Here is a 17520-nt window from a genome sequence, read left to right on the forward strand (position 1 = left end):
TCTGACACTATCAGGACTGTTTTAGACTGTGTACACCAGCCCCAGATATGATGAAGGCTGGTATACGGTCACCACTAGGAATGGCTATATACCCTGCCTGCCTGCCTGCCTGCCTGCCTGTATACTGCTACAATAGTCCTGACAAGGACTCTTTTGGTCACTAGCCTGTATTCCAACCTGGCTATACCCTGCCTGTATACAGCAACAATAGTCCTGAGAAGGACTCTGCTACTGTACTCCGACCTGGCTATACCCTGCCTGCCTGTATACAACTAGAATAGTCCTGAGAAGGACTTTTGGTCACACTGTTTGCAGCCCTGATACGGAAATAGCTATAAAGGGCCGCAAACCTTTCCCTGAAGCAGCGACACTCTCCCTGCACTGACTGTCTGGATAGCTGTGAGCAGAGCACAGCGCGCCCGCCGGTATAAAGGCTCGGTCACGCTGTGCAGGCCGGCCAATCACTGCAATTCCACAACTAACAGGGCTGTGGCATTGCAGTGGTCTGCCAGCCAATCCCTGCATGAGGGCTGGCTCTCAAAAGAGCGCCAACATGCAGGGATGAAGACCACGAGTACAGCACGAGTATCGCGAGATTACTCGGTCCCCGCCGAGTAGACCGAGTACAGTGATACTCGTGCGAGTACCGAGTAGTAACAAGCATGCTCGCTCATCACTAATGCTGAACTATCTGACAACGAGGGTGGTAATAACTTTCGTCCACAGCAGCGGTTTAAGAAATCCGGTGGCAGAGGTAGATCCGGGGGGAGAGGAGCAGCACAGGCCACAGGAAGGGGCGATTTTTTAGAATCATCAATATCCACCAGCATGAAAGCCCCTCAGATAATCAATTTGTCCTCTAAGATTTTGAATGAGACTGAGTTACGGGTCTTAAATAAAGGACTCTCTTTTGTACCTACTACCAATTTTGAGGAATTCAGAGCTATCAAAGACCTGCACCTCTTTGCCAGACTCCTTAAATGGAAGATTTTTCATGGAAGGGAAGCAGAGAAATCTGCTAATGAGTTGGGTATTTCTGAAGATTTGTTACAGGATGTACGTCTTCTATACCATCTGGATGATAGAAATCCCAATGATTGGGGTGAAGGCCCCTTCACCTGCCTTAAAAACAAAAGCAATAGAATGCCGCCCAATACCTCTATAGTGGATGTTGTTGACGTTTTCGTCAACCTGGTAACAGAAAATATACAAAGAGGTTGTAAATCAAGGGGCGCAAAGTTTAATCTTACTAAGGCAGAAATGGATAGTCTTCGGGCGTTGGAACGGGACTCCAGTATCACCATCAAGCCCTCTGATAAAGCGGGTAATGTGGTGATACTGGACTCCCAGACGTACAAGAATTTATGTATGGATATTCTGAAGGATGAGGAGTGCTATACCCGCCTTATGTTTAATCCTATTCCAGCTTTTAAGGACGAACTGAAGATTCTCTTGGTGGAAGCCCTGAGTAATGGTACTATTGATAAAAACGAGTATGAGTACCTTTTTCCTTCCTATCCTGTAATGGCGACGTTTTATACTTTTCCCAAAATACACAAAGGGCTGTCCCCGTTGAAGGGTCGCCCCATTGTGTCAGGGGTGGGTAGCCTTACCGAGAAATTGAGTATTTATGTTGATAAGATCTTACGTCCGTTTGTCATCTCTTTGAATTCATATCTGGGTGACACAACAGATTTTCTGAAAAAAATTGACGACATTTTTTTGGAGGAGGGTATGCTTTTGTGCAGTGTGGATGTCGAGGCCCTCTATTCGTCAATCCCACATGGCCTAGAGGCTACCAAATATTATCTTAACTCTAGGGGCAGCCACCTTTCTGGACATAGCGATTTTGTACTCAGGGCATTACGTTTTTGTCTTACAAAAAATGTTTTTGTTTTCGACGGTAAGTACTTCCACCAGCGCAGGGGCACTTCGATGGGGAGTTGCTGTGCCCCATCGTACGCTAATCTGCTCCTGGGCTGGTGGGAGGAAACCGTCGTTTTTGGTGGTAATCTGGATACTGAGGATGTTGTGTTGTGTTGTGGTTGAGGTACATCGATGATATTTTCGTCATCTGGAAGGGACCTGAGGCTGGCTTCCTGGAATTCATCGATGTCCTCAACCACAATGAGATTGGCCTTCATTTCACCTATGAGACTAGTAGTGAGAGATTGGCCTTTTTGGATATCTTGGTCGAGAAGGGGGATGATGGTCGTCTTATGACAAGCACTTTTAGAAAGCAAACTGCCTCAAATTCTCTTTTGAGGTGGGAAAGTGCCCATCCCAAATCTCAAAAAAGGGTATTCCCAAGAGCCAGTTTGTTAGAATGCGACGCAATTGTTCGGAGGAATCTGGCTTTAGGACACAGTCCCTTGACCTCATGGAAAGACTCAATGAGAGAGGCTACCCTAAGAAGGTGATTAAGAACGCGTATGACTCTGTGGTGAAGATTGATCGTGCTACTGTGCTGGCTGAACCCCAGGCATGAGCGGGAGGACAAAACAGGCACCCTGAGGTTTATTACGACTTTTTCTAACGGTGCAACCGAGCTGAGGCAGACCTTGACTAAGTTTTGGCCTATTTTGAAAATGGATCCTGTGCTTGATAAACAGCTTTCTGGCTATCCATCTGTTACTTTCCGAAAAGCGAGATCACTTAAAGACAGACTGGTGCACAGTCATTTTTGTGATAATCAATCTGCTTGGCTGAATAGCAACGTCAAGGGCTGCTTTAAATGTCAGAACTGTGTTAATTGTAAGCTGATTGAGGAAGGAAAGGCTTTTAGCAGTGTGGGGAACGAAAGGACCTTTGAAATTAGGTCCTTTATAACCTGCAAAACCAAGGGGGTAATCTACAGGATCCTGTGCTGTTGCGGTAAGCAATATATAGGCAAAACAATCCGTGAGTTGCGCAGAATGGTGGGTGAACACAAAAATGATATAAGGAGAAAAAACGACACACCCATAGCTAGACATGTTAACAGCTATCATGGCGGTAGGGAGGATGCCATCAGGGTTATGGGCATCGACCATATCAGGCCCCCAGTCAGAGGAGGAAACCGGGATAAACTACTGCTGCAGAAAGAGTGTTTTTGGATTTATATATTGAATACTGCAGTGCCGAACGGGCTTAATGAACAGCTGTCCTTCCTTCCTTTTTTAGATGCACCTTAGTGTAGGGTGCATCATAGGAGGGATAGACTACGTTGAGTGGGGGCGCCATTGGCGTGGGCTGTTTAGGGTGCCGACCTCCACAGGCTAGGCAGGGTCAGCCTGCTAGACTAGGGTTGTTTGTAGTGTGCACTTAGTCTTCTTATTCTTTCTTTCTTTCTGGTTTTATGTCTTTTTGTATGGCTGTTATTCTATAGGGAGGCTCTGCTTCTATTGTCCTCTTTGGTGGGACTCTCTCTGTAGTCCGAGGCTTATTTGGGCATTTTTCTCCCAATGTCCCTACCCTCTGGTGCTGTTTGTCCTTTCGCTCATGCCGCATTATTGTTTTTGGGTGTTTTTTCTACTTTTTGGGTTGGAGTCCGGTTCAAGATGACGCCTGGCTGGACTGTTTAGATTAGTATCTAATTATTTGGGATGTTCCTGCGATGGTGTAGGCCTATTTTACCTATACTGGCTTCAAGGGTTCTGTACCTTGAGGCTGCCATCAGACGCGGTCATAGCCTGGTTAAAGCTGTTCATTTACCGAGTACTTCCGGTTTTGTATGTTTGTACACTAGCTTGCGCTCCAGGCTTCTGTTGATGACGTCGGCGGCGCATCCTTGTTGATGCGGCCGATGTTTACCGTCGTGACGTTGTAGTTTCCGGCATGGTGCATGCTGGGCAATTACGTCATGACGTGTGGTGGACTCACTGCGCACGCGCGGTCTCTATAAAGAAGCGCGGTTTTCAATTAGCCGGCGCGGCACACACAGCTTGGCGTTCATCCATGCTGGACATTTATCAGGTAAGCAGACTGGTCTTTGGATGCTGTTTATTCATTTTCACGTGTATGGGCTGTAATTTATGACTATTGTTTTACAGTCCGTCCTTGGGGCAATTCTGTTGTCTATCAGTCCTGATGTGATTACTGATATGATGTTAAGTACCCTATGAAGACTCCCCTGATGATTACAATATGAAACGCTTCGGGAGGTACACACTACCACTTTTCCACTTGAGTCAACAAATGGTATTTATGTAGGACCTGTGTAGGGTCACCTCTGTTTGAGCTCTATCTTGACATGCCCTTGGAAGCACTGTAAGACCGTTTTCCTTTTTCTTATTCATGGTTGCAGTCGGTCTATGGGATTTACTGTTGCAGCAGGTCCGACGTGGCAACCATTGTTTTTGCTGTGTTTCTTAATGCAGTTATTCTGTGTGACTTGGTTTCATACTTCCTGCATTTTGTGCCTAGTGTTCATTTTTGAGGCTGTTATCATCCTTCGTGCAGCCCATAAGAACACTTTTTATTCTTTTATAGTGGCAGTCCACTTTTAATGTATACTTATTAAAAGTTATGTTTTAGGAGTTTTTGTTCTCTGGCTTGTTGCCCCCAGCTGCTATCTACTAATTTTTTATGTTGGTTTCTAATTCTTCTTTTAAATGGGGAGTATGTATTAATGTTGAATTGCATCTCCATATATAATCCATATTTGTTGGGATCCCTAAATCTACTTTACAAATAATTGAGGAATAGTCCGAAAAGGTTTTATGATTTATTGTAAAATTTTTAAATTTTGTAATAGAAAAAATATCTGTAACAACTAAATCAATACGGGAAAAGGTTTTATGAGGTTCTGAATAAAATGTATATTCTTTAGAGGAAGTATGCAAACAACGAAAAATATCATAAAGTTCATTTGCAAAAAGCCAGTTTTTTAATGTTGGGTAAATTCCTCTATTTGGAGCTGTGGAATCAAGGTGAGCATCTGGGACAATATTAAAATCACCCAGTAGAAGGAGATCTCCCTTTCTGACCTCTTGGATTTTGGACATTAATTTATTTAAAAAACGAATTTGCCCTTTATTTGGCGCATATAAATTAACTAATGTATGGGGTCTATTATCCAAGTTTGCAATTAAGATCAAAAATCTCCCTTCAGTATTTTTGTATTCCGCAATTAAATCAAAGGTTATAGTGTTCTTAATCATAATTAACACCCCTGCTCTTTTTTTTTCGTTTAGAGAAGAAAAAATGTGTGGGAAATTTTTATTATGAAATTTAGGATGAAAATCTCTAGCAAATTTCACCTCTTGTAAAAACACAACATCTGCTTTGTTATCTCTAATTTCCTTCCACGTGACAAATCTTTTCCTTGGACTATTTAAACCTTTAACATTAAAAGACAAAAAAATTTGTAGCCATAAGATGCAAGCCTGCTTAAATTAATGAGAGGGACACAAAAACGAAAGAAAAAAAAAAGTTAAGAATACCTATAATAAACAGTAGGAAATAACTAAATAGCTAATATCCTTATTGCAAGATTAATAATAAAATTTTTGAAAAAAAAGAGTAAGAGAATTATTATTTTAAGAAATCGCTACTCTACAAGACCTTAAACTATGTAAGTGAATTATAACAACAAAGTTTACAAGTGCAAAGAACACAAAAAGAACTTATAATCTTAGATTAATATCTTCCAAAATCTTTCAAATAATCCGCAGTCGAGAAATTAAAGATCTGATAAGTAGAAGTAACAACTAAACTAACAAACTGATCTCCCAAAGTATCCACTAACAATGGAAGCTCATCGTGGGGGGAATAAGTTTGTGGAAAAGAAAGTTTCCGAAGCCAACCATGGCAAATGAGGATTTTAGTTAGACTCAGATCAATGTTTCCATAACAACTATTGGAATTAATATCTCCATTAGTAAGTGACTTTAAATCGTGAAATCAAGTGGGTTGATGATGGAGTTGTTGGTGATTTCTTCTGTTATCTAAGGAAGAAAGAAACTTTGTGCCTTCTTCAGGAGTGAAAATCGGTATGGTTTTTCCATTTTGATAAATTAACAATTTTGTAGGGAAGCCCCATCTATAAGCAATACCTTTTTGTCTTAGTATGCTGGTAACAGATGAAAATGACTTTCTAACAGACATTGTGTTTTTGGAAAGATCAATGAATACTTTAATCAGATGATAGGGAGGTGGAAGGGTTTTCTTTTCTCTCATGTATTTTAAAAGTCTTTCTTTGGTACCAAAAAAATGCAGACGTAAAATAGTATCTCTTGGGGTTTCTTCAGCAATAAAAGATGGTCTTGGCAAACGATGGATACGGTCAATTGTCAACTCCAGATCCGATGCAGATGGAAAAATGTTTAGAAGAAGATTCTTCACATAGTCTGAGAGTTTATTAGATGGAACACTTTCAGGTATACCTCTAAGTTTAACATTATTCTTCCTACTCCTGTCTTCGAGGTCTGAAAGTTTCTGTTGGAGGTAATAAATGTCTTTTTTTAGATCAAGTTGATGTTTTTCCAGGGAGTTTGTTTTTTCTTCCACCTGATTAATTTTGACCTCGTTTGCATTTATTCTGCCATTTAATTGTTGTACTGTGTCCTGTAAAACCTTAGTTTGTTTGTCCATTGCTAGCATTAAATTGTGGTTGAATGCATTAATAAGCTCATTGAAGTAAGGGTCTGAGCAATTGATCCTTGTTATTTCTGTATTTGGTGAATTAGAATGTTTTATTTCATCCATGTTTCCAGAATTATCAATTCTAGGTCGAGTCTTATCTGGACTATGAATAGGAGACTCTTGTGAGTTGGAATCGCTAGCTGGCCCTTTCCTTTTTGCATTGGTACCAGCTGGAGTAGTATCCATAGTGGAGACTTTACAATCCTGTGAATTTTTGGATATCAGAAGAGTATGTTCAGTAGGTTTTGTATAACTTGTTTTTTGAAAATTATCGGAAGAATTAGTTGTTGCATCCTTTTTAACATGTGTTCCTTTTGTTTCTACAACTTGTGAAGTTGAGGAACCTAAACACTTGGTATGAATTTTTTGAGGTTTACCTACATTACTTTGTTTTAAGGATTTGTCGCTCATTTTGTTTTGTGATTTGACTCGGCTACTGTCTATCTCCTACGTATATCTCTATATCTATTCCAGCAAATGTGGACAGATTAGATTTACTATTGAAATACTTGCAACTGGGTCCAATGAAACTTTGACAGCTTTTAATTCTTTCTCCGGATTTACTCAAAAAACACCAATACACACCAGATGTATTTCACTTTTGTCACTGGCCACGTATTAAACTGTCAATACTTGCTTAGCAAAAATAGTTTCAACAGTCTGCACGACTTCACTGAACTCGGAACTAGACGCTCAGTATTAGGTTATATTTTATAGAATAAGTCAATAAATGTGGCTTTTGTGACATCTTAAGTCTGCTACTCTTGTCTATATCTTTATTAACTTCAACTCCTGTTTTAGTAAATACTTGTATATGAGCCTTATGCTGAGCTGACAGAAATTCACTGAGGAGTTGTCCTGGAAACGGCACATAGACCTCTTCACTCAGGTGTCAAATTTCCCTGGGAGATATTTGACTAAAATGTTGTTGTTTTTTTTTTTTTTTTTTTAGAGAATGACCAATGTTTAGGTGATTTTCTATGTTTAGTACTTACATTTGTCCCACAACATCACTTTATCTCCTCAAACAGCCGTTTTTAATTGGTTATATCTCTCCTTCTGAATCTCCTCAGACAAATTCTCTCAGAAGTGCTGCTCCTCAGAACTGACAAAATTCCTCTTCCGTAATTATCTTTTTTCAGCACCAAAAAAGTCAAAAAAGGTCTCAAAATGTTCCAACAAATATACTGAATAAAATTATATATATTGTCTTGAATTTGTTTTCCTCAGTATAGCTTTATAAGTTGATATATATGAATGGCTCTCAGAGCACTCTCTCCCTGTGTCCTACATCGTCCTCAGCAGGCCACGACCCCCCGGTAAGCTTCTTTTTGAGCTGTTGAAAGGCAACTTCTTGCTCTTCTGTCCAGTGGATAACAATGGATTTCTTTCCTTCCTTTTGTGGATGACCACGTAAAAGCTCTTGCAGTGGTGCAGCAATTTGGGCATAGTCAGGTATAAAGCGTCTATAATAGCCTGTAAAAATTCGAAACTCCAGACTTCTTTCAGGGTAGTGGGTGTGGACCAATCCCTGACCACGGTGGTTTTGTCTGGATCAGGTCTTACTCCTTCAGCACTCACGACTAGAGATGAGCGAACCGGTCCGGTTCGGCTCGAGGTCAGTTCGCCGAACGGACCTCCCGTTCGAGTTCGGCTCGTCGAACGTTCGACGAACCGAACTCGAGCCAATAGGAAACAATGGCAGGCAATCACAAACACAGTAAAACACCTAGAAAACACCCTCAAAGGTGTCCAAAAGGTGACAAACAACTCAAACACATTGGAAAGTGACAAGGACATATACTCATGCGAAAACAAAACAGCTGGACAAGGAAAAAGAGGAGGACACACAGATATAGGCATGGCACGCCATTCTAAAATCATGTAAAACACCGCAAGGTGACTCCAAGCATAGTCTCCCTTTTTTTCCAAAAATTGGGCCCCACACCCACCCACCCATTCAGTGGCAGCAGTGGGGCCCCAGTTGTACAATTCACAGCTAGATTTGCAGCAAGCACATTCAAAAATACGCCATTCTTATCCGTCCCCAGGATGACACCGGGGTAGGTAGCAAAGTCTTTCCTGATCCCAGCTCTGCTCATCTTGGCTTCTTTTAAAAACACAGCAAGCAAGGGTTACTCCAAGCGGAGTCTCCCTTTTTTTCCAAAAATTGTGCCCCACACACACCCACCCATTCAGAGGCAGCACTTGTGCCCTAGTTGTACACTTCACAGCTAGATTTTCATCAAGCACATTCAAAAATACGCCATAATTAACCGTCCCCAGCATGACACCGGGGTAGGTAGCAAAGTCTTTCCTGATCCCAGCTCTGTTCATCTTGGCTTCTTTTAAAAACACAGCAAGCAAGGGTTACTCCAAGCGGAGTCTCCCTTTTTTTCCAAAAATTGGGCCCCACACACCCACCCATTCAGTGGCAGCACTTGTGCCCTAGTTGTACACTTCACAGCTACATTTGCATCAAGCACATTCCAAAATACGCCATTCTTATCCATCCCCAGGATGACACCGGGGTAGGTAGATAAAGTCTTTGCTGACCCATGACTTGTTCATCTTGGCTTCTTTTAAAAACAATGTAAGCAAGGGTTACTCCAAGCGGAGTCTCCCTTTTTTTCCAAAAATTGGGCCCCACACACACCCACCCATTCAGTGGCAGCACTTGTGCCCTTGTTGTACACTTCACAGCTAGATTTGCATCAAGCACATTCCAAAATACGCCATAATTAACCGTCCCCAGCATGACACCGGGGTAGGTAGCAAAGTCTTTCCTGATCCCAGCTCTGTTCATCTTGGCTTCTTTTAAAAACACAGCAAGCAAGGGTTACTCCAAGCGGAGTCTCCCTTTTTTCCAAAAATTGGGCCACACAGACACCCACCCCATCAGTGGCAGCACTTGGGCCCTAGTTGCAAACAGGATGTTTTGATTTGCATCAAGCACATTCAAAAATACGCCATTCTTATCCGTCCCCAGGATGACACCGGGGTAGGTAGCAAAGTCTTTCCTGATCCCAGCTCTGTTCATCTTGGCTTCTTTTAAAAACACAGCAAGCAAGGGTTACTCCAAGCGGAGTCTCCCTTTTTTTTCCAAAAATTGGGCCCCACACACCCACCCATTCAGTGGCAGCACTTGTGCCCTAGTTGTACACTTCACAGCTACATTTGCATCAAGCACATTCAAAAATACGCCATTCTTATCCGTCCCCAGGATGACACCGGGGTAGGTAGCAAAGTCTTTCCTGATCCCAGCTCTGTTCATCTTGGCTTCTTTTAAAAACACAGCAAGCAAGGGTTACTCCAAACGGAGTCTCCCTTTTTTTCCAAAAATTGGGCCCCACACACCCACCCATTCAGTGGCAGCACTTGTGCGTTATATAATAGTTTGGTAAAAACACACACAAGTGCACCTGTACGCTGCCACCGACAGGCACACACGTGCGGTTTTTAAATGCAAGCACGGACGCACTAAGAACCTAACACAGGTTTTAGGAGCAAAAATTAAGAACTCTGACACTATCAGCCACTGCTGACTGACGTGTATTATACACTACACTTGTGCGTTATATAATAGTTTGGTAAAAACGCACACAAGTGCACCTGTACGCTGCCACCGACAGGCACACACGTGCGGTTTTTAAATGCAAGCACGGACGCACTAAGAACCTAACACAGGTTTTAGGAGCAAAAATTAAGAACTCTGACACTATCAGCCACTGCTGACTGACGTGTATTATACACTACACTTGTGCGTTATATAATAGTTTGGTAAAAACGCACACAAGTGCACCTGTACGCTGCCACCGACAGGCACACACGTGCGGTTTTTAAATGCAAGCACGGACGCACTAAGAACCTAACACAGGTTTTAGGAGCAAAAATTAAGAACTCTGACACTATCAGCCACTGCTGACTGACGTGTATTATACACTACACTTGTGCGTTATATAATAGTTTGGTAAAAACGCACACAAGTGCACCTGTACGCTGCCACCGACAGGCACACACGTGCGGTTTTTAAATGCAAGCACGGACGCACTAAGAACCTAACAGGTTTTAGGAGCGACAATTGCTGAGAAGTCTGACACTATCAGGACTGTTTTAGACTGTGTACACCAGCCCCAGATATGATGAAGGCTGGTATACGGTCACCACTAGGAATGGCTATATACCCTGCCTGCCTGCCTGCCTGCCTGTATACTGCTACAATAGTCCTGACAAGGACTCTTTTGGTCACTAGCCTGTATTCCAACCTGGCTATACCCTGCCTGTATACAGCAACAATAGTCCTGAGAAGGACTCTGCTACTGTACTCCGACCTGGCTATACCCTGCCTGCCTGTATACAACTAGAATAGTCCTGAGAAGGACTTTTGGTCACACTGTTTGCAGCCCCTGATACGGAAATAGCTATAAAGGCCGCAAACCTTTCCCTGAAGCAGCGACACTCTCCCTGCACTGACTGTCTGGATAGCTGTGAGCAGAGCACAGCGCGCCCGCCGGTATAAAGGCTCGGTCACGCTGTGCAGGCCGGCCAATCACTGCAATTCCACAACTAACAGGGCTGTGGCATTGCAGTGGTCTGCCAGCCAATCCCTGCATGAGGGCTGGCTCTCAAAAGAGCGCCAACATGCAGGGATGAAGACCACGAGTACAGCACGAGTATCGCGAGATTACTCGGTCCCCGCCGAGTAGACCGAGTACAGTGATACTCGTGCGAGTACCGAGTAGTAACAAGCATGCTCGCTCATCACTAATGCTGAACTATCTGACAACGAGGGTGGTAATAACTTTCGTCCACAGCAGCGGTTTAAGAAATCCGGTGGCAGAGGTAGATCCGGGGGAGAGGAGCAGCACAGGCCACAGGAAGGGGCGATTTTTTTAGAATCATCAATATCCACCAGCATGAAAGCCCCTCAGATAATCAATTTGTCCTCTAAGATTTTGAATGAGACTGAGTTACGGGTCTTAAATAAAGGACTCTCTTTTGTACCTACTACCAATTTTGAGGAATTCAGAGCTATCAAAGACCTGCACCTCTTTGCCAGACTCCTTAAATGGAAGATTTTTCATGGAAGGGAAGCAGAGAAATCTGCTAATGAGTTGGGTATTTCTGAAGATTTGTTACAGGATGTACGTCTTCTATACCATCTGGATGATAGAAATCCCAATGATTGGGGTGAAGGCCCCTTCACCTGCCTTAAAAACAAAAGCAATAGAATGCCGCCCAATACCTCTATAGTGGATGTTGTTGACGTTTTCGTCAACCTGGTAACAGAAAATATACAAAGAGGGTTGTAAATCAAGGGGCGCAAAGTTTAATCTTACTAAGGCAGAAATGGATAGTCTTCGGGCGTTGGAACGGGACTCCAGTATCACCATCAAGCCCTCTGATAAAGCGGGTAATGTGGTGATACTGGACTCCCAGACGTACAAGAATTTATGTATGGATATTCTGAAGGATGAGGAGTGCTATACCCGCCTTATGTTTAATCCTATTCCAGCTTTTAAGGACGAACTGAAGATTCTCTTGGTGGAAGCCCTGAGTAATGGTACTATTGATAAAAACGAGTATGAGTACCTTTTTCCTTCCTATCCTGTAATGGCGACGTTTTATACTTTTCCCAAAATACACAAAGGGCTGTCCCCGTTGAAGGGTCGCCCCCATTGTGTCAGGGTGGGTAGCCTTACCGAGAAATTGAGTATTTATGTTGATAAGATCTTACGTCCGTTTGTCATCTCTTTGAATTCATATCTGGGTGACACAACAGATTTTCTGAAAAAAATTGACGACATTTTTTTGGAGGAGGGTATGCTTTTGTGCAGTGTGGATGTCGAGGCCCTCTATTCGTCAATCCACATGGCCTAGAGGCTACCAAATATTATCTTAACTCTAGGGGCAGCCACCTTTCTGGACATAGCGATTTTGTACTCAGGGCATTACGTTTTTGTCTTACAAAAAATGTTTTTGTTTTCGACGGTAAGTACTTCCACCAGCGCAGGGGCACTTCGATGGGGAGTTGCTGTGCCCCATCGTACGCTAATCTGCTCCTGGGCTGGTGGGAGGAAACCGTCGTTTTTGGTGGTAATCTGGATACTGAGGATGTTGTGTTGTGTTGTGGTTGAGGTACATCGATGATATTTTCGTCATCTGGAAGGGACCTGAGGCTGGCTTCCTGGAATTCATCGATGTCCTCAACCACAATGAGATTGGCCTTCATTTCACCTATGAGACTAGTAGTGAGAGATTGGCCTTTTTGGATATCTTGGTCGAGAAGGGGGATGATGGTCGTCTTATGACAAGCACTTTTTAGAAAGCAAACTGCCTCAAATTCTCTTTTGAGGTGGGAAAGTGCCCATCCCAAAATCTCAAAAAAGGGTATTCCCAAGAGCCAGTTTGTTAGAATGCGACGCAATTGTTCGGAGGAATCTGGCTTTAGGACACAGTCCCTTGACCTCATGGAAAGACTCAATGAGAGAGGCTACCCTAAGAAGGTGATTAAGAACGCGTATGACTCTGTGGTGAAGATTGATCGTGCTACTGTGCTGGCTGAACCCCAGGCATGAGCGGGAGGACAAAACAGGCACCCTGAGGTTTATTACGACTTTTTCTAACGGTGCAACCGAGCTGAGGCAGACCTAAGTTTTGGCCTATTTTGAAAATGGATCCTGTGCTTGATAAACAGCTTTCTGGCTATCCATCTGTTACTTTCCGAAAAGCGAGATCACTTAAAGACAGACTGGTGCACAGTCATTTTTGTGATAATCAATCTGCTTGCTGAATAGCAACGTCAAGGGCTGCTTTAAATGTCAGAACTGTGTTAATTGTAAGCTGATTGAGGAAGGAAAGGCTTTTAGCAGTGTGGGGAATGAAAGGACCTTTGAAATTAGGTCCTTTATAACCTGCAAAACCAAGGGGGTAATCTACAGGATCCTGTGCTGTTGCGGTAAGCAATATATAGGGGGGGGGGGGGGGGGGGGGGGGGCAAAACAATCCGTGAGTTGCGCAGAATGGTGGGTGAACACAAAAATGATATAAGGAGAAAAAACGACACACCCATAGCTAGACATGTTAACAGCTATCATGGCGGTAGGGAGGATGCCATCAGGGTTATGGGCATCGACCATATCAGGCCCCCAGTCAGAGGAGGAAACCGGATAAACTACTGCTGCAGAAAGAGTGTTTTTGATTTATATATTGAATACTGCAGTGCCGAACGGGCTTAATGAACAGCTGTCCTTCCTTCCTTTTTTAGATGCACCTTAGTGTAGGGTGCATCATAGGAGGGATAGACTACGTTGAGTGGGGGCGCCATTGGCGTGGGCTGTTTAGGGTGCCGACCTCCACAGGCTAGGCAGGGTCAGCCTGCTAGACTAGGGTTGTTTGTAGTGTGCACTTAGTCTTCTTATTCTTTCTTCTTTCTGGTTTTATGTCTTTTTGTATGGCTGTTATTCTATAGGGAGGCTCTGCTTCTATTGTCCTCTTTGGTGGGACTCTCTCTGTAGTCCGAGGCTTATTTGGGCATTTTTCTCCCAATGTCCCTACCCTCTGGTGCTGTTTGTCCTTTCGCTCATGCCGCATTATTGTTTTTGGGTGTTTTTTCTACTTTTTGGGTTGGAGTCCGGTTCAAGATGACGCCTGGCTGGACTGTTTTAGATTAGTATCTAATTATTTGGGATGTTCCTGCGATGGTGTAGGCCTATTTTACCTATACTGGCTTCAAGGGTTCTGTACCTTGAGGCTGCCATCAGACGCGGTCATAGCCTGGTTAAAGCTGTTCATTTACCGAGTACTTCCGGTTTTGTATGTTTGTACACTAGCTTGCGCTCCAGGCTTCTGTTGATGACGTCGGCGGCGCATCCTTGTTGATGCGGCCGATGTTTACCGTCGTGACGTTGTAGTTTCCGGCATGGTGCATGCTGGGCAATTACGTCATGACGTGTGGTGGACTCACTGCGCACGCGCGGTCTCTATAAAGAAGCGCGGTTTTCAATTAGCCGGCGCGGCACACACAGCTTGGCGTTCATCCATGCTGGACATTTATCAGGTAAGCAGACTGGTCTTTGGATGCTGTTTATTCATTTTCACGTGTATGGGCTGTAATTTATGACTATTGTTTTACAGTCCGTCCTTGGGGCAATTCTGTTGTCTATCAGTCCTGATGTGATTACTGATATGATGTTAAGTACCCTATGAAGACTCCCCTGATGATTACAATATGAAACGCTTCGGGAGGTACACACTACCACTTTTCCACTTGAGTCAACAAATGGTATTTATGTAGGACCTGTGTAGGGTCACCTCTGTTTGAGCTCTATCTTGACATGCCCTTGGAAGCACTGTAAGACCGTTTTCCTTTTTCTTATTCATGGTTGCAGTCGGTCTATGGGATTTACTGTTGCAGCAGGTCCGACGTGGCAACCATTGTTTTTGCTGTGTTTTCTTAATGCAGTTATTCTGTGTGACTTGGTTTCATACTTCCTGCATTTTGTGCCTAGGTTTCATTTTTGAGGCTGTTATCATCCTTCGGTGCAGCCATAAGAACACTTTTTATTCTTTTATAGTGGCAGTCCACTTTTAATGTATACTTATTAAAAGTTATGTTTTAGGAGTTTTTGTTCTCTGGCTTGTTGCCCCCAGCTGCTATCTACTAATTTTTTATGTTGGTTTCTAATTCTTCTTTTAAATGGGGAGTATGTATTAATGTTGAATTGCATCTCCATATATAATCCATATTTGTTGGGATCCCTAAATCTACTTTACAAATAATTGAGGAATAGTCCGAAAAGGTTTTATGATTTATTGTAAAATTTTTAAATTTTGTAATAGAAAAAATATCTGTAACAACTAAATCAATACGGGAAAAGGTTTTATGAGGTTCTGAATAAAATGTATATTCTTTAGAGGAAGTATGCAAACAACGAAAAATATCATAAAGTTCATTTGCAAAAAGCCAGTTTTTTAATGTTGGGTAAATTCCTCTATTTGGAGCTGTGGAATCAAGGTGAGCATCTGGGACAATATTAAAATCACCCAGTAGAAGGAGATCTCCCTTTCTGACCTCTTGGATTTTGGACATTAATTTATTTAAAAAACGAATTTGCCCTTTATTTGGCGCATATAAATTAACTAATGTATGGGGTCTATTATCCAAGTTTGCAATTAAGATCAAAAATCGCCCTTCAGTATTTTTGTATTCCGCAATTAAATCAAAGGTTATAGTGTTCTTAATCATAATTAACACCCCTGCTCTTTTTTTTTCGTTTAGAGAAGAAAAAATGTGTGGGAAATTTTTATTATGAAATTTAGGATGAAAATCTCTAGCAAATTTCACCTCTTGTAAAAACACAACATCTGCTTTGTTATCTCTAATTTCCTTCCACGTGACAAATCTTTTCCTTGGACTATTTAAACCTTTAACATTAAAAGACAAAAAAATTTGTAGCCATAAGATGCAAGCCTGCTTAAATTAATGAGAGGGACACAAAAACGAAAGAAAAAAAAAAGTTAAGAATACCTATAATAAACAGTAGGAAATAACTAAATAGCTAATATCCTTATTGCAAGATTAATAATAAAATTTTTTGAAAAAAAAAGAGTAAGAGAATTATTATTTTAAGAAATCGCTACTCTACAAGACCTTAAACTATGTAAGTGAATTATAACAACAAAGTTTACAAGTGCAAAGAACACAAAAAGAACTTATAATCTTAGATTAATATCTTCCAAAATCTTTCAAATAATCCGCAGTCGAGAAATTAAAGATCTGATAAGTAGAAGTAACAACTAAACTAACAAACTGATCTCCCAAAGTATCCACTAACAATGGAAGCTCATCGTGGGGGGAATAAGTTTGTGGAAAAGAAAGTTTCCGAAGCCAACCATGGCAAATGAGGATTTTAGTTAGACTCAGATCAATGTTTCCATAACAACTATTGGAATTAATATCTCCATTAGTAAGTGACTTTAAATCGTGAAATCAAGTGGGTTGATGATGGAGTTGTTGGTGATTTCTTCTGTTATCTAAGAAGAAAGAAACTTTGTGCCTTCTTCAGGAGTGAAAATCGGTATGGTTTTTCCATTTTGATAAATTAACAATTTTGTAGGGAAGCCCCATCTATAAGCAATACCTTTTTGTCTTAGTATGCTGGTAACAGATGAAAATGACTTTCTAACAGACATTGTGTTTTTGGAAAGATCAATGAATACTTTAATCAGATGATAGGGAGGTGGAAGGGTTTTCTTTTCTCTCATGTATTTTAAAAGTCTTTCTTTGGTACCAAAAAAATGCAGACGTAAAATAGTATCTCTTGGGGTTTCTTCAGCAATAAAAGATGGTCTTGGCAAACGATGGATACGGTCAATTGTCCAACTCCAGATCCGATGCAGATGGAAAAATGTTTAGAAGAAGATTCTTCACATAGTCTGAGAGTTTATTAGATGGAACACTTTCAGGTATACCTCTAAGTTTAACATTATTCTTCCTACTCCTGTCTTCGAGGTCTGAAAGTTTCTGTTGGAGGTAATAAATGTCTTTTTTTAGATCAAGTTGATGTTTTTCCAGGGAGTTTGTTTTTTTCTTCCACCTGATTAATTTTGACCTCGTTTGCATTTATTCTGCCATTTAATTGTTGTACTGTGTCCTGTAAAACCTTAGTTTGTTTGTCCATTGCTAGCATTAAATTGTGGTTGAATGCATTAATAAGCTCATTGAAGTAAGGGTCTGAGCAATTGATCCTTGTTATTTCTGTATTTGGTGAATTAGAATGTTTTATTTCATCCATGTTTCCAGAATTATCAATTCTAGGTCGAGTCTTATCTGGACTATGATAGGAGACTCTTGTGAGTTGGAATCGCTAGCTGGCCCTTTCCTTTTTGCATTGG

This window comes from Anomaloglossus baeobatrachus, chromosome 5 (genome assembly GCF_048569485.1).
Source record: "Anomaloglossus baeobatrachus isolate aAnoBae1 chromosome 5, aAnoBae1.hap1, whole genome shotgun sequence".
Lineage (NCBI taxonomy): Eukaryota > Metazoa > Chordata > Amphibia > Anura > Aromobatidae > Anomaloglossus > Anomaloglossus baeobatrachus.